The sequence below is a fragment of the Balaenoptera acutorostrata genome, unplaced genomic scaffold, assembly GCF_949987535.1.
Source record: "Balaenoptera acutorostrata unplaced genomic scaffold, mBalAcu1.1 scaffold_831, whole genome shotgun sequence".
In the NCBI taxonomy this organism is placed as follows: domain Eukaryota; kingdom Metazoa; phylum Chordata; class Mammalia; order Artiodactyla; family Balaenopteridae; genus Balaenoptera; species Balaenoptera acutorostrata.
Genome location: NW_026646065.1, coordinates 29,464 through 55,966, shown reverse-complemented (window position 1 = coordinate 55,966; position 26,503 = coordinate 29,464). Strand labels below are relative to the sequence as shown.

The window sequence follows — 26,503 nt, the reverse complement described above, 5'->3', positions numbered from 1 at the left end:
TCATTTATGTGCCATTTTAATTTATGTTAACCCTGTGTGTCAAAAAAAAGATTTTGATAATTACAATATTATTATGGGATTCTCTTTGGATTCCACTCTGAAGGTGTTTTTATAATGTATTTGGGCGTAGCAGATATAATTAATCATGAATACCATATGATTCCATTTATTTATTTATTTAACATCTTTATTGGAGTATAATTGCTTTACAATGGTGTGTTAGTTTCTGCTTTATAACAAAGTGAATCAGCTATACATATACATATATCCCCATATCTCCTCTCTCTTGCTTCTCCCTTCCACCCTCCCTATCCCACCCCTTTAGGAGGTCAAAAAGCACTGAGCTGATCTCCCTGTGCTATGTGCATGCTTCCCACTAGCTATCTATTTTACATTTGGTAGTGTATATATTTCCATGCCACTCTCTCACTTCGTCCCAGCTTATCCTTCCCCCTCCCCGTGTCCTCAAGTCCAGTCTCTACCTCTGTGTCTTTATTCCTGTCCTGCCCCTAGGTTCTTCAGAACCATTTTTTTTTCTTTTTTAGATTCCATATATATGTGTTAGCATACGGTATTTCTTTTTCTCTTTCTGACTTACTTCACTCTGTATGACAGATCTAGGTCTATCCACCTCAATACAAAAAACTCAATGCCGTTTCTTTTTATGGCTGAGTAATATTCCATTGTATGTATGTGCCACATCTTCTTTATCCATTCATCTGTTGATGGACACTTAGGTTGCTTCCATGTCCTGGCTATTGTAAATAGAGCTGCAATGAACATTGTGGTACATGACTCTTGTTGAATTATGGTTTTCTCAGGGTATATGCCCAGTAGTGGGATTGCTGGGTCATATGGTAGTTCTGTTTTTAGTTTTTTAAGGAACCTCCATACTGTTCTCCACAGTGGCTGTATCAATTTACATTTCCACGAACAGTGCAACAGGGCACCCTTTTCTCCACACCCTCTCTAGCATTTATTGTTTGTAGATTTTTTTGATGATGGCCATTCTGACCGGTGTGAGGTGATACCTCACTGAAGTTTTGATTTGCATTTCTCTAATGATTAGTGATGTTGAGTATCCTTTCATGTGTTTGTTCGCAATTTGTATATCTTCTTTGGAGAAATGCCTATTTAGGTCTTCTGCCCATTTTTGGATTCAGTTGTTCGGTTTTTTTGATATTGAGCTGCATGAGCTGCTTGTAAATTGTGGAGATTAATCTTTTGTCAGTTGCTTCATTTGCAAATATTTTCTCTCATTCTGAGTGTTGTCTTTTCGTCTTGTTTATGTTTTCCTTTGCTGTGCAAAAGCTTTTAAGTTTCATTAGGTCCCATTTGGGTTTTTTTTGTCTTTATTTCCATTTCTCTAGTAGATGGGTCAAAAAGGATCTTGCTGTGATTTATGTCAAAGAGTGTTCCGCCTATGTTTTCCTCTAAGAGTTTTATAGTGTCTGGCCTTACATTTAGGTCTTTAATCCATTTTGAGTTTACTTTTGTGTATGGTGTTAGGGAGTATTCTAATTTCATTCTTTTACATGTAGCTGTCCAGTTTTCCCAGCACCACTTATTGAAGAGGCCATCTTTTCTCCATTGTATATTCTTGTCTCCTCAAGTTTCAGATTGAAGAACTTTTAACAACTTTTTTATAAACTCCTTCAGCTTTTGTTTGTCTGTGAAAATTCTGTCTCTCCAATTCTAAAGGACAAGTTTGCTGGATACAGTATTCTTGGCAGTTTTTTTTTCTTTGCACACTTTGAATATATCATTCCTATCCCTTATGGGCTGCAATATTTTTTGCTGAAAAATCTGTTAATCTTATGAGGATTCCCATGTATTAAACAAGTGGCTTTTCTGTTCTTGCTTTTACGATTCTGTCTTTATCTTCTGAAAATTTCATTATAGTGTGTCTATGTGTAGATCTCTTTGGATTAATCTTCTTTGGAAGTTTTTGGGCTTCCTCGATCTGGGTATCTCTTTCTTTCCCCACATTAGGGAAGTTTTTAGCACTATTTCTTTGAATATGCTTTCTGCCCTTTCTTTCCTTCTCTTTCTTGAAGACCTGTAACGCATATATTGATCCACTTACTGGTGTCCCTTATGTGATCTTCACATTTTTCTGTTCTTCTTTCTTTTTGCTCTTTTGATTAGATGACTTCCACTGCCTTGTCTGATTCTTTCTTCCATTTGGCCTAGTCTGCTTGTGAAGCCCTGTATTGAATTTTTCGGTTCATTTATTCTTGAAATCTATGATTTCTGTTTCGTACTTCTTAATATTTTCTGTCTCTTTGTTGAAACTCACACTTTGTTCATGCTTTATTCTCCTGACGTCAGTAAGCATCTTTATTACGATTATTTTGAACTCCCTGTTGGGTAATTCACTTATATCCACTTCGTTAAGGTCAGCTCCTAGAGATCTGTTTATTTGTTTGAAACATCCCCGTTTCTTTACTTTCTCTGACTCTCTGTGTTGGTTTTTGTATAAAACAGCCACTTTTCCCAGTTTTGACAGATTGGCCTTGTGTAGGATATGAACCTCCTTAATCAGCCTGGCCTGGTTGTTGAAATCATTGTCTTTGTTCTTAGTGACTTCCAGTAGTTGAGGGTGTTCCAAGACCCATCAGTGTCCTCAAAGATGTGGTTAATGCTCATATGCCTGTGTAGGCTTCTGGACAACTGCCAGTTGCCTGCTGCTTTAACTCCCTGATGCAGGTGAATTGGAAGCCCAATTATCAGGCAGGAGTTGGAAAAGTCAGAATATGACATATGCCGGGTAGCCCCTATGAAGAAGAATCCAGAGCTGGAAGAGTTTTTTCTTCCTCACTCTGTGCTGAGCCAAGGGAAATAGTTGCTCTGAATGCTTCTCTGTCCAAGTAAAACAGCCTTTGTTTTTAGTGGTCCCAGGGACTCATGAAGGCTGAGCCCTTTCAGCTCCCAGAGCTAGGTGAATTGGGGGCTAGTCCCTTAGGTGGCAGTTGAAAACTGGTGTGCTAGAGGTGTGGACAAGCTCCTTTCAGGAGAGAAGATAAAAATTTGGTCTTACTTGGAGCTGGGAGAGATAGCAGGGGACATGTCCACCAGGTTTACCAGGCTCACAAAAGGATCCCAGTGAGCTTCCACATGCTGACTAACTGGAAGCCAGAACCACAGGCAGCAGCTAGGAAAATATACAACTTCCTTCCAGGGAGAAACTGGGAGATGGGCATTATTTTGTCATCTCCCTCCATGCTGGGTCTGGGTGTATAGCTACAGGGAATCCTCATGCATCCATTTAAAAACTGCTTCTTTGTTTGCTATAGTACTGTGGTGCTCAGGAATGCAAGCCCAGTTGACTTTCAGAGGCAGGTTATTTTGGGGTCTATCCCTCAGGTGGCAGTTTTAAAAGTCAGGGTTCTAAATGTGTAGACAAGCTCCCTCCAGGGACATGCAGGAGATTTGGCTTTATTGTTAAAGGAAGCTGGGGGGAGAGAGCAGGGTAAGTACCCACTGGCTCTTTGGGGCTCTAGGCAGGATTCCAGTCAGCTGAAATGCAAGCTGATTAGAAGCTGGGCCCTCAGACAGTAGCTGGGAAAGTATGTAGTCCAACACCCTCCAGGAAGAAATTGGGAGATAAGCATTTGTGTGTGTTCCCTCTGCTCTGAGCTTGGGGAGATAGCCAGAGGGAGTGCTCAAGCACCTTGTAAAAACTGCTTATTTGTTTGCTCTAATACCATGGGACTTGTGAAGGGAAGCCCGTTTGGCTCTCAGAGCTAGATGATTTGGGGGCCCATCCCTCAGGCGGCAGCCTTAAAATTTGGGACATTAGAAATGTGGTGCAAACAGTGCGCTAATTGGGAAGAGGCTAGGAGTTGGTGGTTTCAGAAAGATTATAAGGCGCTGTTCTTGGGTGGGGTTTATAGCAAGAGTGTGTCTCATCCTTTCCTACACATTTCCTTGTGGGTATTTTCTCAGTTTCCCAATGTGTAGGAGTCACTAAAGTTAGTTTCTTGATATCTTTCAGAGGGAATTGATCTGTGTGTAGCTGTATATTCAGTGCATCCATGGAAGGAGGGAAATTCAGGAGTCTCTTCTGTGTCCATCTTGAGGTACCTGTTGATCTTTTCTAATAACCGACTCCTGGTTTCATTGACTTTCCATATTGTTTTTCTGTTTTGTTTATGTATGCTGTAATATTTATTATTTTTCCCACCTGCTGGCCTTGGGTTAAGTTTTTTCTACTTCCTTAAGGAAGATGTTCGGTTGTGGATATGAGATCTTTATTCTTTTTTAAATGTAAGCCTTTACAGGTATAAATTTCCCTCTCATCACTGCTTGTGCTCCATCCCGTAAGTTTTGGTATTTTGTATTTTTTTTCTTTGGTCTCAAGGTATTTTGTAGTTTCTCTTGTAATTTCTTCCTCGACCCATTGGTTGTTTAAAAGCGTGCTGTTTAATTTCCACATGTTTGTGAATTTTCGTTTCCCTTGTGTTACTGATTTCCACTTTTATTCCGTTGTGATAGAAAAAGATTCATTGTGTGATTGCAATAGTTTTAATTTTTATTAAGAATTGTTTTGTGGCCTAACATATGGCCTATTCTGGAAATGTTACATGTACACTTGAGAAAAATCTATAATTTACTGTCTTTGGGTAGAGAGCTGTGTATATATGTGTGTGTTAGGTCCATTTGGTTGATACTGTTGTTTAAGTCTTCTGTTTCCTTCCTGATCTTCTGTGTGGTTGTTCTCTCCCATTTCTGAATGAAGGCTATCAAAGTCTCCAACTCATTACTGTTTCTCCCTTCCATCAATGTTTGTTTCATCTGTTAAGGAGCTCTGTGTTTTAGTGTGGGTCTATTTGATTTCACCCTACAGTTCGTTTAACTTGTATTTTTATATCCAAGTATTTCACAGCTTGGGAAGTTTTTGTCCATTATTCCTTCAGACGAGGTTTCCGCTGTTTCCTCACTCTTTTTTCTTCTTGGATTCCCATAATGTCTTCTTTTTTGGATTCCCATAATTCCATTAGGGTCTGTTCACGTTTCTTCATTCATTTTCCTTTTTGCTCTGAGAACTAATAATTTCAAGTGATTTGTCTTCAACTTTGCTGATGCCTTCCTCTGCCTGTTGCAGTCTGCTTTTGAACCCCTCTTGTGAAATATTCAATTTACACTTTTAGCTCCACATTTGCTTTTTTAAAATAAATTGTCTCTTTGTTGATATTCTCACTTTGTTGATACATCACCTTCCTGACTTCCTAGGCAGTTGTTTTCAAGAGTTCACCTAGCAACTCTGAAGCCTGTGTTTCTTTTTTTTTTTTAATTAATTTATTTATTTATGGTTGTGGTGGGTCTTCGTTTCTGTGCGAGGGCTTTCTCTAGTTGTGGCAAGTGGGGACCACTCTTCATCGCGGTGCGCGGGCCTCTCACTGTCGCGGCCTCTCCTGTCGCGGAGCACAGGCTCCAGACGCGCAGGCTCAGTAATTGTGGCTCACGGGCCCAGCTGTTCTGCGGCATGTGGGATCTTCCCAGACCAGGGCTCGAACCCGTGTCCCCTGCATTAGCAGGCAGATTCTCAACCACTGCGCCACCATGGAAGCCCCTGAAGCCTGTGTTTCTTTAGTGTCACTTTCTAGAGATTTATTATGTTCCTTTGAATGGGCCACATTTCCCTGTTTTTTCTGTATTTTGTGAGTTTTTGTCAAAAATTGCATATTGAAAAAAACAGCCACCTCTCCCAGCCTTGTAGACTGGATACTTGCAGAGGAAAACCTTCACTAATCAGCCTGGTGTAAAGACTTAAGGTCGTCTCCGATCTTTTATGAGGATGTGCCTTCACTGGGCCTGTGTGTAAAGCCCAGCTTCAAGCCCCTAATTCTGCCACACACACAGCTGTTTTTAATTGTTTCATTTCTCCAAGAGCCTCACCCCTGGCTTCTTGGCCCTTAAATGTTCTGTTGTATTCCTCTGTCAATAATCTCTGCCCTCCAGGTGTGTGCAGGTCTACAGTTGCCATGAAGTTTTCATGGGCCATTGAATCCATCATTGCTTTCACAGCCACCAATCTGATATACAAAATATTCCACTATTCCTATCTCAGCTCTGAGTCATGTGAGACAGAAATCAGACTCTCAGACATTGCCTGGCATGCCACACATTGCAATCAAGTTGCACTCTTTTACTTTTCTCCCAATGGAGGACCAGTAATTGGGCAGCTTTCACTCTACTGCACCATATTGAGCCAGGAATGGGTTAGGATAAGAGTGAGCAAAAATGTCACGAAATTTGCTCTCATTTTGAGAGTGACTCTTTCTTTACTGGGCATTCACTTTGTTGCTTCAGATTACTGGCTGGTTTCTAGAGCTCCCACAAAGCTATTTGTATTCTATTGTTTAGTTCAGAGTTTTCATGGGGTTACATACCTGGAGCTTCCTATTCTGCCATCTTACCTATATCACTGCTGTCCTTCATTTTTGGAAGATGGTTTTACCAGATATAGAATTCTTGGTTAACAGTGTTTTTCTTTCAACACGTGAATATGAAATCCACCAGCCTTCTCCCTTGACGCTTTCAAAATTCTCTTTGTTGTTAGTTTTTGCAATTTTAATATAGTGTTTTTGTGTAGATCTCCTGTTGGAGTTCACTGAGTTTCTTGGATATGTACTTTCATGTATTTTATCATATTTGAGGAGTTTGGGACAATTATCTCTTCAAATATTTTCCCTGACTTTCTATCCCTTTCTCTCCATGTGGGATTCCTATTATGGATATGTTGTCATACTTGATGATGTCTTGTAGGTCTTTTACGTTCTGCTCGTTATTCTTCACTCTTTCCTCTTTCCACCCCTCAGAGTGGATAGTCTCAATCAGTTCTTCTTCAAATGTGCCAATTCTTTATTCTGCCTGCTTAAATCTGCTAATGAATCCCCCTAATGACTTTCTTATTTCAGTTGTGGCACTTTTCAACTCTAGAATATATATTTGATTCCTTTTTGTAATTTCTTTCTCTTTATTAGTATTCATCGCTTGGTGAGGCACCATTTTCCTGATTTCCTTTAGTTCTTTGTCCAAAATTTCATTTAGTTCTATGGGAATATTTAAGAGAGTGATTTAAAGTCTTTTTATGCCTGGACAATGTGTATATGTGTATGTCCACATTGTGTGGACAATGTGTATGTATATATACACACACACACAGACACACATATATAAATATATATATATATGTATATATACATTTTTTTCCTCATTCATGGATCATACTTTGTTGTTTATTTTCATACCTCATAACTCTTTGTTGAAAATTTATATGTTAAATAACATAAAGTAGAAATTCCGGAAATCAGATTCTCCCTTCCCATCAGGATTTTCTGTTACAGCTGTTTGTTGCTGTTGGTGGTGGTGATGGTGGTGGTGGTGGTATTGCTCCTGTTTGTTGAAATCTAGATTGCATTTGGGAAGGTGTAATGGTTGTTACAGGTTGGAAGGAAGCTTTATGATATGAGAAGCCTATACCATTTTTTTGTGACTTTATTTTAAATTAATATAAAATGGTGTTGGTTTTTTTTGGATGTATTTTTATGTTCCATGCTACTAACGTTTAGGATTCAAACATTTGACAAAAGTGTATTTAGGACTTTTCATAAGTATTTGATTGAGAGTATTCAGTGGTGATATTTTGTTTCTTGTATATACATGGGTCTCTTTCTGGGCTCTCTATTTTGTTCCGTTGGTCTATATGTTTGTATTTAACCCAGTACTATTCTGTTTTAATTACTGTAGCTTGGTAATATGTTTTGAAAGCAGGAAGTGTGATCCCTTGAGCTCTATTCTTCGAAAGATTGTTTTGGCTATTTGGGCTCTTTTGTGGTTCCCTATGAATTTTTGGATTGCTTTTTCTATTTCTGTATTGAACACCATTGGGATTTTAATAGGGACTTCATTGAATCTGTGGACCACTATGGTAGTATGTACATTCTAAAAATAGTAACCATGAACATGGGATGTCTTTCCATATTATCAGTGTCTTCTTTAATTTTCCTCATCATTGTTTACACTTTTCAGTGTACAGGTCTTTCACCTCTAGTTAAGTTTACTTCTAAGTATTGTATTCTTTGTACTGAAGTTGATAATGGGTTTGTTTTCTTAATTTACTTTTCAGATTTTCAGTAATCTTAGTTGTAATTTTTTCCCTTTCATTACTTTAAATATGTCCTGCCACTCTCTTCTGGCTTGCAGAGTTTCTGCTGAAAGATCAGCTGTTAACCTTATGGGGATTCCCTTGTATGTTATTTGTTGCTTTTCCCTTGCTGCTTTTAATATATTTTCTTTGTATTTAGTTTTTGTTAGTTTGATTAATACGTGTCTCAGCATGTTTCTCCTTGGGTTTATCCTGTATGGGACTCTCTGCACTTCCTTGCCTTGATTGACTCTTTCCTTTCCCATGTTAGGGAAGTTTTCAACTATAATCTCTTCAAATATTTTCTTCTGAAAATATTTCTTTTTCTTTTTCTCTTCTTTTTCTGGGACCTTTATAATTCGAATGTTGGTGCGTTTAATGTTGTCCCAGAGCTCTCTGAGACTATCCGCAATTCTTTTTATTCTTTTTTTTTTATTCTGCTCTGTGACAGATATTTCTACTATTTTATCTTCCAGGTCACTTATCCGTTCTTCTGCCTCAGTTATTCTGGTATTGATTCCTTCTAGAGAATTTTTAATTTCATTTATTGTGTTGTTCATCATTGTTTGCTCCTGAGTTCTTCTAGGTTCTTGTTAAACGTTTCTTGTATTTTCTCTATTCTATTTCCAAGATTTTGGATATCTTTACTATCATTACTCTGAATTGTTTTTCAGTTACACTGCCTATATCCTCTTCATTTTGTACTTTACTCTTTCATCTCCTGCATATTTCTCTGTCTTCTCATTTTGTTTAACTTACCGTGTTTAGGGTCTCCTTTTCACGGGCTGTAGATTCGTAGTTCCCATTGTTTTTGATGTCTGCCCCTAGTGGCTAAGGTTGGTTCAGTGGGTTGTGTAGGTTTCCTGGTGGAGGGGACTGGTGCCTGTGTTCTGGTGGATAAGGCTGGATCTTGTCTTTCTGGTGGGCAGGGCCACGTCTGGTGGTGTTTTGGGGGTGTCTGTGAACTCAGTATGATTTTAGGCAGCCTCTCTCCTAATGGGTGGGGTTGTGTTCCTGTCTTGCTAGTTGTTTGGCATGGGGCGTCCAGCACTTGAGCTTGCCGGCCATTGGGTGGAGCTGGGTCTTAGAATTGAGACAGAAGCTCTGGGAGAGCTCTCGCTGATTTATATTACGTGGGTCTGGGAGGCCTCGGGTGGAGCAATGTCCTGAAATCGGCTCTCCCACCTCGGAGGCTTAGGCCTGACACCAGGCAGGAGCACCAAGACCCTGTCAGCCACATGGCTCAGAAGGAAAGGGAGAAAAAAAGAAAGAAAAAATAAATAAAATTAAGTAATTAAAATAAAAAATATATAAAAAGAATAAGAGAGCACCTGAATCAATAAACAAATCCACCAATGATAACAAGCGCTAAAAACTAAACTAAGATAAATATAAAAATCAGAAACAAATCAGTCGCAGACAGCAAAACCCAAGTGTACAGTTGCTTCCAAAGTCCACCTCATCAATTTGGGACAATTTGTTGTCTATTCAGGTATACCACAAATGCAGGGTACATCAAGTTGATTGTGGGCATTTAATCTGGTGCTCCTGAGGCTGCATGGAGAAATTTCCCTTTCTCTTCTTTGTTTGCACAGCTCCTGGGGTTCAGCTTTGGTTTTGGTCCCATCTCCGCATGTAGATCACCCTCAGGCATCTGTTCCCCACCCAGACAGGAGGGGTTAAAGCAGCGGCTGATTAGGCCACTCTTGCTCACTCAGGCTGGTGGGAAGGAGGGGTATGGTAGTCATAACTGGAATGTGGGGTGAGCCTCTGGTAGCAGAGGCTGGCATGACATTGTACTAACCTGAGGCATGCCGTGTGTTCTCCCAGGGAAGTTGTCCCTGGATCAAGGGACTTTGGCAGTGGTGGGCTCCACAGGCTCTCAGGGTTGGGGGCGTGTGTTGATAGTGACCTGTGCTTGCACATAGGATTCTTGGTGGCAGCAGCATCAGTGTTAGCATTTCATGCCTGTCTCTGGGGTTCGAGCTGATAGCCACAGCTCGCTCCCGTCTCTGGAACTTGCTTAGGCAGTGCTCTGCCTTCTGTGGGCACACAGGGAAGGAACCTCTCTCCTCGTGCACCCCGAAACAATGGTCTCTTGCCTCTTCGGCAGGTCCAGACTTTTTTTCCTGTCTCCCTCCCAGCTAGCGGTGGTGCACCAGCCCCCTTCAGGCTGTGTTCACACAGCCAACCCCAGTCCTCTCCCTGGGATCTGACCTCTGAAGCTGGAGCCTCAGCTCCCAGCCCCCACCTGCCCTGGTGGGTGAGCAGACAAGCCTCTCAGGCTGGTGAGTGCTGGTCAGCACTGATCCACTGTGCGGGAATCTCTCCGCTTTGCCCTCAGCACCTCTGTTGCTGTGCTCTCCTCCGTGGCTCCGAAGTTTCCCCCGCCCATCCCCTGTCTCTGCCAGTGAAGGGGCTTCCTAGTGCGTGGAAACTTTTCCTCCTTCACAGCTCTCTCCCAGAGGTGCAGGTCCCGTCCTTATTCTTTTGTCTCTGTTTTTTCTTTTTTCTTTTGCTCTACCCAGGTATCTGGGGATTTTCTTGCCTTTTGGGAAATCTGAGGTCTTCTGCCAGCGTTCAGTAGATGTTCTGTAGGAGTTGTTCCACATGTAGATGTAGTTTTGATATATTTGTGGGTAGGAAGTTGATCTCCACCTCTTACTCCTCCGCCATCTTGAAGGTCCCCCCCGATCTTGGCTTCTTTGTACAAACAATTTTTTTTCCTCCAGCTGCTTTTAATATTTTATATTTATCACTGGTTTTGATCAATTTGTTTGTGATGTGCCTTAGTGTAGCTTTATGTTTCTTATACTTGAGATCACTAAGCTTCATGGATGTATGGATTTACAGTTTGAAAAACTTTCACTCATTATTTCTTTCAATTTTCTCCCCTACTCCCTCACACTCCTGTAAGAACTCCAATTACATATTTATCTGACCACTTGAAATTGTTGTACCATTTGCTGTTCATTGCTAATTTTTCCTCTGTTTTTTTCCTGTCTTTTCTGTAGAAATGTATAATGTGCTGTTTAATCCCATCCATTTTATTTTTTATATCAAGCATTGTAGTTTTTATCTACATCTAGAAGTTCAATTTGAATCTTTTGTTTTATCTCTCATGCTTGTACTTAACTTTTTGAATCTATGGAATACAGGGATAATGACTGTATGGAATACAGTGCTAATGACTGTATTAATACCCTTCTAACACCTGTGTCAGATTAGCAACAATTTTAAAAAAAATTTTTTTCCAGACATGCCATGTGGCTTGTGGGATTTTAGTTCCTGACCAGGGATCGAACCCAGGTCCTCCGCAGGGAGAGCATGGAGTCCCAACAACTGGTCTACCAGGGAATTCCCAGATTAGCAACAGTTTTAACTGATTTATTTTGTTCCTCATGGGTCCCATTTTCTTGTTAAATCTGGTCATTTTTAATTGGATTCCAGACTTGCTGGGTGGTGGATATTTTGTAGACATATAAATATTCTTGAGCTTGGTTCTGAGATGTATTTCTGTCATTTGTAACCTGTTTGATCTTTTTGTGTTTTGCCATTAAGATTCGTTAAGTGAGATGAGAGGAAGGCTCATCTTTGGTCTATCTTATACTGAACCAAGGGCCAGCCATGACCAAGCACCTCCACCTAAGGGAGCAGCACCAATTTCGTCAGGACTTTCTGCCAGGTAGGGACATACTCCCTTGCTCTCTTGCTGTGACTCCATCTAATAGGCTCCCCACACCAACCCTGAACACAAACCCAAGAGCAGAGTAGAGGGATTTTTATTTCTTTTTCCCTGCTGTCAATCCGGCATCTGGAAGAACAGGTGTCACACGACAGGTTATAAGAATTACAAAGAATAAATAATAAATACACAGAAAAGATATTTTATATATATTATGTATATAGTATATGATTATATATACTTTATCTCTATTATTAATCTTTATGTTAAAGTCTATTATGACTTATTTAATATAGCTCCACCAGACTTTTTGTGCTCATTATGTTTAATTCATTATAAGGTGTATAGGTTTGCTAGGTCTGCCATAACAACAAAGTGTAGACTGGGTGTTTAAGCAAGAGAAATGTATTTTCTTACAGTTTGAGAGGCTAGAAGTTCATAATCAAGGTGTCAGTAAATTGGTTTCTTCTGTGGCATCTCTGCTTGGCTTGCAGATGGTCTCAAGCCAAGGAGAGATGAAATATATTTGACATATAACATTGAAATATATTTGACATATTTTAATTGAAATATATTTCAATTTTAATTGAAATATATGACATATAATATTGTGTAAATTTAAGGTGTAAAACATGTTGATTTGGTAGATTTAGGTATCGTAATATGATTGCCATTGTAGTGACAATTAGCACCTTGATCATGTCATGTAATTATCATTTCTTTTTGGTGATTGTGATAATTAAGATCTAGTCTTTTAGCAAGTTTGATGACTATAATACAATACTGTTGTTTATATTCACTATATCGTGCTTTAGATCTCTGGGACTTTTTTAGTGTTGCCCTCTTATTGTGTCTTCATATGGTCTTTCTTCTGTATGTATGCATTCCTTGTGTCTCCTTGTGTAGCCAAAGCTTCTTATAAGAACACCAGGTAGAATGGATTAGAGCTTACCTTCACAGCCTCATTTTAATGTAATTACTTCTTGGAAGGCTCTAACTCTGAATATAGTTACATTCTAAGGTACTCAGGGTTAGGGCTTCAACATATTGATTTGAGGGGTTGGGCACAATTCAGCCCATAATAGAAGTACAAATAATGATAAATGTTGAAAATCAGTGGCTTGTCATTATGTGCATGAATATCCAAGATCATTAACATTAAAACTAGTTGAAAAAATAAATCAGAGAATAAAGCAAAAAACATTGTTACTATATCAAAACCAACAACTTTCCCATGTGCAAATAAATACATATTATACCATATGTGAAAATGTTTCATTTACTATAAGAATCCAATTGAAAGAACTGAATCAATGTTTGCCTATATGTATATCTATATATAGAAAACTATTAAACTACATAAGGGATCTAAAGGAGAGTGAGATATACAGTGGCCAGAAGTATATTATTGGCAGACTGGATAATGTCATTATTTTACCATTGTAACAATATTATGTCTCACTTCAATTCATAAGTATGATGCTAATCAGAACCTCAGCATGATTATTTTTAGAGATTTGGCCCTAGAAAGTTATACTGTTTCTCTTGATGAAGAGCTTGTGAGAATAGCTAGGGAAATTCTGAAAATTGAGTCAAAAGATATGATTATCATAGTTAAATCTATAAGAAAGCTAAAGTAATGAACACATTGTGTAAATGGTGCATTGATAGATAGACCAAGGGAACAACAACAACAAAACTCGTATCAATAGATCCAAATATATAATGGAATTTTATATGTAATATAAGTTGGTTTTCAGAATAATACAAAGGACTCTGGTCTCAGAACCTATTTGTATAAAAAATTTGGAACTTGTAACTCTCACACATACAGTAAGAAAATGCCCAATGGAAATATGTAGATGTAAATCATCTATTCGATTAGCCTCTGTAATAACTGTTTATCAAAGAACAGTGAAATCCTGTATTGGAATAGGGATGAGGGGAGTGGAACTCTCATGTAATGTGACCCAAATGCCCTTCTTGACCAAACTTCAGTCAGGTTCCTCTAAACCCTCTTTTAGACTAAGCCTTGACCTTAGCATTCCATATCCATCCCATCCTTGACAGGGGTACACAGTCCAGTTTTAGCAAGAATCCTGCTAAGTCAGTTTAGATAGAATCTTCATCCTTGAGCCTCATCCCTCACCTTTGACATCTAAGCACTTGGCCTCTCTTTAGCAAGAATCTCGTTAGGTCAGGTTAGTAAGAATCCCTTTACTTTTGAAGTCTCCTTCTAGTCATTTTCCATCCACATATTCCCTCACTTTGCTCATCAGCTATAAGTCCCCAGCTTTCTTTGCTGTATTTGGAGTTAAGTCTGATCTCTCTGCCCTATTGTAATTTTCTTGAAAAAAGTCTTACTGTTTTACTAAGTGTCAGAAAGGCTTTTTCTTTCACAAATCCTAGTGGGAGTATAAATTAGCATAGCTTCTTTGATGGCCTATTGTTAACATCTACCAACTTTTACGTATCTATTTTAATTTAGCAATTGTATATTTTGGAATTTGTATTGCAGAAATAATGCAAATATGCAAAGAAGTATAGACACAAATATTTACTGCATATTTACAATAATGAAATTTGGAAACAAACTAAACATCCATGTAAAAGGTTTTTATTAAGTAAATCATATACCCCTCCAATAAAATATCATGCAGCCAAGAAAAAGTATGATGTATGTATGGTCAGGCCACTCAAAATGCCTGTTCTCTTGCTCTTTGTACATCTCCTGCTTGACCAGTGCTTGCTTCACCTACACCCTACTCAGAAGAGTAACCTTCCTGCATACTTGCCCCATGCCCCAGCCAATGACTGTTCTAGCTTTAGAGCAGAACATCGCCACGCTGATAGCTTATCAAAGGGACGGTGAGAATCATGTAGCTCTGTTGGTTTCCCTGGTAACTGATGAACCAATCTGAGGTCAATTCCCCCTATAACTGGTATCTTCCCCCCAACCCCTGCTAGGGAAGACTACTGCCACGTCCTTCCTGTGGTCTGCTGCACAGGGTGGGATGTCACTCAAGGACCACACTTCAGACATGTAAGATCCTCCATCCATTAAATCGTTGATGTCTCTGTCGCTGATTTTGGGCTCTTTTTTCATTCTTTCAAGCCTCTGTGTTGCAGCCCAACTATGTAGTTTTAAATAATTTGACTTGATAATATGACTACACTTTAATTGAGTCAAAATGAGTTGTAAATAAGTGGAAAAAAGAAAAGCTCCTATTTGAAAAATGTATTTGTGTAGTGGACTGCACTGAATAAAGTTGAGGCTAATGAACATTGGTTCCATTTGGGAAGGAGATGCAGAGTGGAAATTTCCTCCAATAATCCCATCAAGCACTATGCTTTTGATTAAACTGACCCTGTGTTTTTGTATAATTTAAAACAAAATGTTGAAATATATTTATATACAATAAAGAACACAGAAAATATTCCATCAAGTGTTGAAGGAATAATGATTTTTCAACAGCCTTGCTCAGGTCAGAATTGGAGGTGTATGAACAAAAAATTTGCAAACAATATTGAGTATTTTGCTAGGCCTATGTCATGAGGAGGGCCATCTGGTTTGCATAAAACAAACATGGTATGGCTGTCAGTTCATTATACTTTCATATTTACCTTTAACGTTAGGAGTTCATGGATTTTTACATAGGAAATGATTGCCAAATGCCAGTTTATGTACCTGATGCACAGTGAGGCCAAACAAACAAAATCGTCGAAGTTTGGAGCAGGTAAAGATTTATTGCAAAGACCAAGCAAGGAGAACTGGTGGCTCGTGCTCAAAAGACCTGAACTCCTGGATGATTTTTGTGGAAGAGTTTTTATAGTAAAAATTTGGGGCGAAGCCTATAGGATGTGTGACTTTTGTTGGTAATGAGGTGACTGGGTGGTGTTTAGGAATATTGTACTCAATCTGAAGTTACCATCCTCCAGCAGAGTGGGAGTTTTAGATCCTGCACATATTGTTATGCATAACAAGACACATACATAGATATTGCTATGTATATCCCTTGAGGAGGAAACAGGTCCCCGTTTTATAGCTACCCTATTGTTTTTGACTGCCCCTCCTTTGTTTCTGTATTTTCTCTTCTTCCTTATTAGTAACTGTCTGAATCTGTCCTTTGCAACTCAGCGACAACAGTCTAGGAGCTGAAACCTTTTTCCTCCAAAGAAGCAGAGGACAGGGAAAGGCTTTGGTATCCAGAAAGGCCCTGCAGCATCCTGCTTGGTTTGAAAATTGCAATAAATGAAAAAAGAAGTCTGTTCCATTATGACTAAACCAGTGAACTCACTCTTGAGAAAATATGCTATTTGTCCTTCACAAAGGATGCCCCCTTGATGCCAAGTAGGTTAATTAATGCAGAGACGGAAAATTCTATTCCATTAGGAGGATATTTTCTCGGGACTATCAGGATCTAGCAATTTGGAGAATATGATTTCAGCTACGAGCTTTCCTAGTTTTGCCCTGGGACCCAGGTATACAGATGGCCTAAGAGCCACAGTGTGGACATGATCTTGGAGAGGCAGCAGTGAGTGGTGGCATGAAGTGAGATCTTAATTCCCTGCCCAGGAATTGAACCTGGGCAGCCTGGATGAAAACCAGGAATCCTAGCCACCACACCCCCGGCTCTTGCCCCCAGTGAAAAATGCATTGCTCACGGAGGCAAAAACTGTAAAAACAGGTACAAAGTTTATTATTAGAGACATAGCACACAGAGAAACAGTTTGTTTAGTTAAGACAGAAGCAAGGCAGAGATGCACATCTGGATAGAGAGGGTGTGGGCGTCCCCCCTAATGAGGAGAAGCGCAGTAAAAAGGTGGTTAAATCATTTATACAGGGCAGTTCTTCTGGGTCTTTGTGTACCTTTGGCCAATTATCTGGTTTCTTCTTCTACACCTGACCTGCCCTAGGACCCTCCCCAATATGCCTGTGCAACTTTTTTCCAAGATGGATTTCAGCCCAGAGGCCTATGAGACGGCCTTAGCATCACACATTCTGGGGTGGTGTGCCCTCCTTTTTGACCCCCAAGGAACCTTTCTGCACATGTGCAGTGTCTCCCTTGCCCCAAGGATGGGAAATATATGACCTCTTGATCCTTTACTCAAACAAGGGTTAGCCCCTCTCTATTCCTGCCATGACTGTTATCTTAAGGTGTTCACGGGAGACAAAGCCTGGGTATTTACCCTGTTTCTGCAGTTACTTCCATTTCAGAGAGCAAACAGGAGGCTGATTTTAAATGTCTAAACTGAAGCCCATCTATCTCCTGTCTCAGCAAATGTAAACAGGAGACTAAGTTGTAAGTGTCGGAAGCCCACTTTTTCCTGCCCCATGAAATGTAAACGGGAGGTTAGTTGTGAATGCCTGGCTTGGGGCCCCTCTATCTCCTGCCTCAGACACACACCCAGTCAGGGGTCTCAGGGCACCCAGGACCCTGGGATAAGCATTTCCCCCCGTATTTCTACTCTGAAGTACTAAATTGATTGCTTGGTTCACAGTCAACCCAGGGTGCAGGGGGCCAAGGGAAATGTAGTCTTTCTCCCTCTTACTGTCTTCCTGGTCTTTAGCGGCTTCCTCTGCGCATGTGCAACGTAGGGACCGCCTCACCCCTTCCGCTTTCATGTGCCTCGAGGTGAGAAGAACCTGGAGCTTTGGTCGTGGCAGGTGCAGGGCTTGCGTGGCCTGAGGCTTCGCTGAGAGCGGCGTTCTTGTGGCGGGGGCAGAAGCGGGACGTCGCGGGACGTCTCGGGCCGCCCTCTGGCCCAGGCGGGACTGCAGTGCCCGGGTCTGGCCTGGACCTCCGCCCTGGGAAGGTGGGTGGGGCGATCCCGGTTCGGGCCTTGTGGTCTCGGGGGCCGGTGGAGCTGAGACCCGTTAGGAGAGGGGACGGTGCGTGTGGGGACGGAATGCCCGGCCCCGCCCGCCTCTGACGGGGGGACGCCGGGGCGGACAGTGGGAGGGAAAGCGCGGTGGTCACGCTGGCCGTGAGCGGGCCAGAAAGCGCGGGCGGAGGGTGTGCTGGGCAGCCCTGCTCTGGAGCGGGAGAGACCCGGTCAGTTACAGCCGTGTCACCTGTACTGTGGGCGGGAGAAGTAACCTGGGGGCGAGTCAGGTCTGCAAAGGAGGCTATGAATAATGCCTGCTTCATGGCGTTGTTCTGAGAAATCTGTATGGGTCGTTTGGAAAAAGAGCCAAGTGCCAGGTACTAACCGTCGAAAAAGTGATAATGTTGTTATTTAGAAGGCACTTTGTTCTTTTCATTGGGTGGTTTACATAAGCCTCCCAATTATCTCGTGATAACGGTATGAGCATCTGCATTAGACACACGTTAAGCAAAAAGCAAATCTGAGTCTCAGGTTGGTGAGGTGGTCCTGAGTTTGAGAGGGCCGGTGACTTCTCCAGGCTTAACCGGATTGTGACAGAGCCAGGAGTCGAACAGTCGTTCATACTGTTCAGTCAATCAAAAGAAACTTATCAAGAGTCCCTTTTGAGAAACTTCAGCCCACTAGAAAGTAGTAAGTTTTAACACTTTGCCATAAAGCACCGCATCCTTTTTATTGGGCAGTCTGTGGATTCTCTAACTCAAGGGGTAAACAGTTTTGCTAGGAAAATAGATAAAGGATGCAGCCTGTGTCTCTTTTTTTTACTGTTAATTTTAATGAAGTAGTGTCATCCTTTGCTGTACTTCAATCATCTGTTTTTCCATTTTTGTTTGTATTTAATTAAATCAATTTAAATCAATAGACAAAATTATTTTTACCAAATGAGAGTGGTAGGTTTAAGCCCCGTGATCATTTCAAACTGGTAGATGGACAGATGGTGTTTCCACAGGATCTTTCCCTTGCCATTTCAAGGGCTGAAGGGATGCTGTAGGGAGGCTGCTTCTCAGCTGGGCTGCTGATGTGATTGGGAGGTGAATGAATGTAGGAACTGTAAAGCAGGCCAGGTGTCCTGACAGTGTCCTTTTTCTGTCCCCCCAGCTGAATCTTCAGTCCTCTGCACCTTCCTAAACGCTACAGAAGATGAACATATCTGAGGTCAGCTCTCTATTCATTTCCCACTTTGTGGTGTGATGGATTTAACTCTTGATTTCAGATTGCTCTCAGCCTGTTTTATACATCCTTTATCAATGTAAGTTATTTTCCTTTTATGATTAGTTTGCTAAGATTTTACTTGAGTCAGGAATGTACACTCTTGAGTTATATTGAATACCTTTTTGTATGTATTGTAGTAAAGGTATAGCTTATTTTCTTTAATCTGCAAATTTTCGAGGTAGCTGAAATGGATTTTAGAATGGTAACTTACTCTTGAATTCTTGTATGGATGCTACTTGCTAATGGGTTCTAGTTTTTTGGTTTTGATTTTACATACTAAATAGTGTGATTTGTAAATAAGCATATTTTTTTATCTCTTTCTATCTCTGTGCACTTTAATTTCTTTTTCAGTCAGGCTGGGATTTAATGTGAAAGAATTCATTTATTCACTGCTAAGTATGATGTTAGTCATATGCCTTAAATAGCTTCTCATTGTCAGATCTTTTCTTTTCCTCCTATCCCTAGTGCTATAAAATTAGTGTCATTTCGTCCTTAAAAATTCACTCTAGAATTCACTACAGAAACAATGTGGACCTGAAGTTTACTTTGTCAGAATTTTTTTTTTTAAATAACAATTTTATTGAGGTACAATTCTTGTACCAAAAATTCACCCTTTTAATTTGTGCAGTGCAGTGCTTTTTTTAAACTATGTTCACAGAGATGTGGAATTATCACCACTATTTAATTTTAGAATAATTTCATCACCCTCAAAAGAAACCCTGTACTCTTTAGTAGTCACTCTCCATTCCTGCTCCCAAGCTCCTAGGAACTACTAATCTACTCCGTGTCTTTAGAGATTTGCTTATTTTGGAGGTTTCCTATAAATGGAATCACAAAATATGTACCCTTTGGTGAATGGCTTCTTTCATTTAGCATGACCTTTTTAAGGTTCATCACTGTTGTAATACGCATCAGTAATCCAGTTCAGTTTCTGGCCAAGCTAATATTTAGTTGTATGGATATATCACATTTTGTTTATCAGTTTATCAGTTGATAGACATTTGTTGTTTCTGTTTTGACTGTTATGGCTGTTTTGACTGTTATGAGCAGTTGTGTAAACATTTTTGTGTGTACCCAGTTTTCCAATCTACTTTGTATATACTTAGAATGGAATTACTGGGCGATAAGGTAACTGTTCAACAAATTTAGAAACTGCCAGAACAATTTTCCAAGGCAGTGGAACTATTTTACCACCCCATCAGCAATGAATGAGGGTTACAGTTTTCCCACAACTACCATTAGTCATTGTTATTGTCTGTCTTTTTTTTAAAAGCCCTCCTGGTGAATGTGAAGTGGGATTTTATTATGGTCATGATTTGCATCTCCCTAATGTTGAGCATCTTTTCGTGTTCTAATTTTTTATTGGCTGTTTGTATATATTCCTTGGAGAAATGTCTGTTCACATTCATTCTCCGTTAATAAATTGGGTTATTTGTCATTTCGTTGTTGACTTGTAAGATTTCTTATATGATTTGGGTACAAGCCTCTTTATCAGTTAAATTTTTGTAAATATTTTCTCCCATTTTGTGGGTTGCTTTCACTTTCTTCATGGAGTTCTTTGAAGCACAGAAATTTTTTATTTTGATAATATCCAGTTGGTCTATTTTTCTTTTGTTTGTTTTTGTCAAATCTAAGAAAACTTTGCCTAACCAGAAATCAAAAATATTTATTCCTCTTTTTTCCCTACATTTTTTACAATTTTAGTCTTTCCATTTAGGTCTGTTACTCATTTTGAGTTAATTTTTATAGATGGTGTGAGACAGAGGTACAACTTCATTCTTTTGCATGTGAATATTCAGGTGTTCCAAAACCATTTATTGAAAAGAGTATTATTTTTCTGATTGAATTGTGGCACCCTTGTTGAAATTCAATTGTCCATAAATGTAAGGGTTTATTTCTGGCCTCTCAATTGTATTCCATTGTACTTTTAAGGTTTTTTTATTCTTATGATGTCTGTTCTTATACCTTAGTAGCATAGTATGATATTGTGATTTATAAGAAAGACATATTTGGTCTTCATCCCTGTTCCTGGCACAGAGTTCCTAAAACCCTTGCAAATTCCTAAGTAATAAGAGAGATTAAGTTGTCTTTTGTTATTCATAACAAGCCACTTCAACCATGCTTGAATTCATGTTAATGAGGAGACCTTTGGAACCCCCCCTGAGGATGTAGGCTTGTTGCCAGGGATACCAATTAAGTCATTAGAGGGTTGTGACTTGAAGGCACACCCCTTGACCTCTAGGGAGGTGGGGGGGAGCTGGAGGTTCACTTAATCACTAATAGCAATTATTCCTACATAATGAAGCCTCCATAAAAATCTCTGAACTATGGAGAGCTTTGGACAGATTTGATGTTGGTGAACACGTGGAGGTGCTGGGAGGGTTATGCTCCTGGAGAGGGCATAGAAGACTGCTCTTTGCAGCTTTTTCCTCTGGCTATTTCTGAGTTGTATACTTTGTAATAAACCTGGCAATCTAGTAAGTAAACTATTTTCCTGAGTTCTGTGAGCCATTCTAGCAAATTAACTGAACCTGAGGATGAGGCTGTCCCATTTATAGCAAGTTGGTCAAAAGCACAGGTGGCAATCTGGACCTGTAATTGGCATCTGAAGTGTAAGGAGGGGCAGTCCTGTTGAGCTGAACTTCTAACTGGTAAGATCTGTTGTGGAGTCCAGGTAGGTAGAGTCAGGCCTGACTTGAATTGTAGGACACCCTGCTGGTGTTGCAGAATTGTTTGGTAATGTGAAAAACCTCTACACATTCAGTGACCAGCAGTGAAGTAGTATTGAGATACAGAAGTATTCTGTGACTAGAGTGTTACAGTAATACAGGGGAAAAACAGGAGTGTTTTCTGTAAACATAGAGTAATCGAAATTGAAAGGTGAGAGCCCTCTAACTTTTCTTTATCAAGATTATTTTAGCTATCCTGGGTAACTCACATTTCCATATGAATTTTAAGATTAGTTTGTCAATTTCTGTAAAAGAATAGAGCCGTGATTTTGATAGGGGTTGGGTTGAATCTGTAGCTCGATTTCTGGAGTATTGCCATCTTGACAATACTAACTTTTCTGATCCTTGAATATGAGGTATGTGTCTTTCCATTTATTTAGGTCTTTTATTTTAAATTTTTTTATGTTTTACTATCATAACTGCCACTTTATTGTTGTGTATTTCTATAAACATATGAAAATGTGAACTTTATATTTGTTTTTATTTGAACTTTTTATTTTATACTGGAGTACAGTTGATTAACAGTGTTGTGTTAGTGTCAGGTGTACAGCAAAGTGATTCAGTTATACTTATACATGTATCTATTCTTTTTCAAAATCTTTTCCCATTTAGGTTGTTACATAATATTGAGCAGAGTTCTGTGCTGTAGAATAGGTCCTTGTTGGTTATCCATTTTTAATATAGCAGTGTGTATAGGGAGTTTGGGACTGACATATTTAGGTCTTTGAAAATTTACTTCAATGACACTTTGTTGCTTTAAGTGGGTAAGTTTTATACTTTTGTTGGATTGATTCTAAGTATTTTATTCTGTTTGATGCTATTGTAAGTGGAATTGTTTTCTTTATTTCATTTTCGGCTTGTTCATTGCTAGTGTATAGAAATACGACTGATTTTTACATATTTATCTTGTATTCTGCAACCTTGGTTAACATGGTTATTAGCTTTATTTATTTAGTTTTTGGATTCCTTAGGATTTTCTGTACTCTGGTTTAACTTGCCCTTCCTTTTCTTGCTTTTTTATGGTAAAATTTAAGCTCATGAATTGAGGCTTTGTTTTTCTTTTTCAATGTAGGCGTAAGGCTCTGTATTTTCCTTTGAAAACTGCTTTAGCTGCATCACACAATTTTTTTTTTTTTTTGGCCGTACCATGCAGCATGTGGGATCTTACTTTCCTGACCAGGGATTGAACCTGCACCCCCTGCAGTGGAAGCTCGGAGTCTTAATCACTGGACAGCCAGGGATGTCCCTGCACACACAGATTTTGATGTTGTGTTTCTATTTTCATTTAGTCCAAGATACTTTTTTAAGTGTCCTGTGACTTTTTTTTTTTTAATATTTATTTATTTATTATTTTTGGCTGCCTCAGGTCTTAGTTGCGGCATGCAGAATCTTTCGTGTGGTGTGTGGGCTTCTCTCTAGTTGTGGTGCGTGGGCTCAGTAGTTGAGGTGTGTGGGCATAGTTGTCCCATGGCATGTGGTATCTTAGTTCCCCGACCAGGGATCAAACTCGCATCCCCTGCGTTGTAAGGCGGGTTCTTAACCACTGGACTGCCAAGGAACTCCCATCCTGTGACTTCCTTTTGTGTGTGTGTGTGTGTCATTTTTAAGAAAAATTTTATTTTATTTATTTTTTCATACAGCAGATTCTTAATAGTCATCAATTTTATACACATCAGTGTATACATGTCAATCCCAATCACCCAATTCATCACACCACCGCCCCAACACCCCCGCTGCTTTCCCCCCTTGGTGTCCATACGTTTGTTCTCTACATCTGTGTCTCAATTTCTGCCCTGCAAACCAGTTCATCTGTAGCACTTTTCTAGGTTCCACATATATGCATTAATATACGTTATTTGTTTTTCTCTTTCTGACTTACTTCACTCTGTATGACAGTCTCTAGATCCATACACGTCTCAACAAATGACCCAATTTCGTTCCTTTTTCTGGCTGAGTAATATTCCATTGTATATATGTACCATATCTTCTTTATGCATTTGTCTGTCGATGGACATTTAGGTTGCTTCCATGACCTGGCTATTGTAAATAGTGCTGCAATGAACATTCGGGTGCATGTGTCTTTTTGGATTATGGTTTTCTCTGGGTATATGCCCAGGAGTGGGATTGCTGGATCATATGGTAATTCTATTTTTAGTTTTTAAGGAACCTCCATACTGTTCTCCATAGTGGCTGTATCAATTTACATTCCCACCAACAGTGCAAGAGGGTTCCCTTTTCTCCACACCCTCTCCAGCATTTGTTGTTTGTAGATTTTCTGATGATGCCCATTCCAGCTGGTGTGAGGTGATACCTCATTGTAGTTTTGATTTGCATTTCTCTAATAATGAATGATGTTGAGCAGCTTTTCATGTGCTTATTGGCCATCTGTATGTCTTCTTTGGAGAAATGTCTAATTAGGTCTTCTGCCTATTTTTGGATTGGGTTGTTTGTTTTCTTAATATTGAGCTGCATGAGCTGTTTATATATTTTGGAGATTAATCCTTTGTCTGTTGATTCCTTTGCAAATATTTTCTCCCATTCTGAGGGTTGTCTTTTCATCTTGTTTATGGTTTCCTTTGCTGTGCAAAAGCTTTGAAGTTTCATTAGGTCCCATTTGTTTAATTTTGTTTTTATTTCCATTACTCTAGGAGATGGATCAAAAAAGATCTTGCTGTGATTTATGTCAAAGAGTGTTCTTCCTGTGTTTTTCTCTAAGAGTTTTATAGTGTCCGGTTTTACATATAGGTCTCTAATCCATTTTGAGTTTCTTTTTGTGTATGGTGTTAGGGAGTGTTCTAATTTCATTCTTTTACATGTAGCTGTCCAGTCTTCCCAGCACCACTTATTGAAGAGATTGTCTTTGCTCCATTGTATATCCTTGCCTCCTTTGTCATAGATTAGTTGACCATAGGTGTGTGGGTTTATCTCTGGGCTTTCTATCTTGTTCCATTGATCTGCGTTTCTTTTTTTATGCCAGTACCATATTGTCTTGATTACTGTAGCTTTGTAGTATAGTCTGATGTCAGGGAGTCTGATTCCTCCAGCTCCATTTCTTTCCTTCAAGACTGCTTTGGCTATTCAGGGTCTTTTGTGTCTCCATACAAATTTTAAGATTTTTTGTTCTAGTTCTGTAAAAAATGCCATTGGTAATTTGATAGGGATTGCACTGTATCTGTAGATTGCTTTGGGTAGTATAGTCATTTTCACAATATTGCTTCTTCCAATCCAAGAACATGGTATATCTCTCCATCTGTTGGTATCATCTTTAATTTGTTTCATCCGTGTCTTACAGTTTTCTGCATACAGGTCTTTTGTCTCCCTCGGTAGTTTTATACCTAGGTATTTTATTCTTTTTGTTGCAGTGGTAAATGGGAGTGTTTCCTTAATTTCTCTTTTAGATTTTTCATCATTAGTGTATAGGAATGCTAGAGGTTTCTGTGCATTAATTTTGTATCCTGCAACCTTACCAAATTCATTGATTACCTCTAGGAGTTTTCTGGTGGCATCTTTAGGTTTCTCTATGTATAGTATCATGTCATCTGCAAACAGTGACAGTTTTACTTCTTCTTTTCAAATTTGGATTCTTTTATTTCTTTTTCTTCTCTGATTGCCATGGCTAGGACTTCCAAAACTATGTTGAATAATAGTGGTGAGAGTGGACATCCTTGTCTCGTTCCTGATCTTAAAGGAAATGCTTTCAGTTTTTTACCATTGAGAATGATGTTTGCTGTGGGTTTGTCATATATGGCCTTTATTATGTTGAGGTAGGTTCCCTCTATGCCCACTTGCTGGAGAGTTTTTATCATAAATGGGTGTTGACTTTTGTCAAAAGCTTTTTCTGCATCTATTGAGATGATCATATGGTTTTTATTCTTCAATTTGTCAATATGGTGTATCACATTGATTGTTTTGCGTATATTGAAGAATTCTTGCATTCCTGGGATAAATCCCACTCGCTCACGGTGTAGGATCCTTTTAATGTGTTGTTGGATTCTGTTTGCTAGTATTTTGTTGAGGATTTTTGCATCTATATTCGTCAGTGTTATTGGTCTGTAATTTTCTTTTTTTGCAGTATCTTTGTCTGGTTTTGGTATCAGGGTGATAGTGGCCTCATAGAATGAGCTCGGGAGTGTTCCTTCCTTGCACTTTTTTGGAAGAGTTTGAGAAGGATAGGTGTTAGCTCTTCTCTAAATATTTGATAGAATTCACCTGTGAAGCCACCTGGTCCTGGACTTTTGTTTGTTGTAAGATTTTTAATCACAGTTCCAATTTTGTTACTTTTGATTGGTCTGTTCATATTTTCTATTTCTTCCTGGTTCAGTCTTGGAAGGTTATACCTTTCTAAGAATTTGTCCATTTCTTCCAGGTTGTCCATTTTATTGGTATAGAGTTGCTTGTAGTAGTCTCTCAGGATGCTTTGTATTTCTGCAGTGTCTGTTGTAACTTCTCCTTTTTCATTTCTAATTTTATTGATTTGTGTCCTCTCCCTCTTTTTCTTGGTGAATCTGGCTAATGGTTTATCAATTTTGTTTATCTTCTCAAAGAACCAGCTTTTAGTTTTATTGATCTTTGCTATTGTTTTCTTTGTTTCTATTTCATTTATTTCTGCTCTGATCTTTATGATTTCTTTCCTTCTGCTAACTTTGGGTTTTGTTTGTTCTTCTTTATCTAGTTCCTTTAGGTGTAAGGTTTGTTTTTTTATTTGAGATTTTTCTTGTTTCTTGAGGTAGGCTTGTATAGCTATAAACTTCCCTCTTAGAACTGCTTTTGCTTCATCCCATAGGCTTTGGATCGTCATGTTTTCATTGTCATTTGTCTCTTGGTATTTTTTAATTTCCT

General features: G+C 39.3%; 1 long non-coding RNA gene across 4 annotated transcripts in view; it reads left to right on the top strand.

The window, feature by feature from the left end:
* LOC130706822 (uncharacterized) overlaps positions 1 to 26,503 on the top strand; it is a 116,656-nt gene that overhangs the window by 64,643 nt on the left and 25,510 nt on the right. For 2 of the 4 annotated variants that reach the window (XR_009006884.1, XR_009006881.1), the window contains exons 5-6: positions 11,714 to 11,837; positions 18,822 to 20,373. This is a non-coding gene — a long non-coding RNA (uncharacterized LOC130706822). Of the gene's footprint in view, positions 1 to 11,713; positions 11,838 to 17,505; positions 17,655 to 18,821; positions 20,374 to 26,503 lie in introns of those variants that run through there. The other 2 variants (XR_009006883.1, XR_009006882.1) reach the window with 2 other exon arrangements.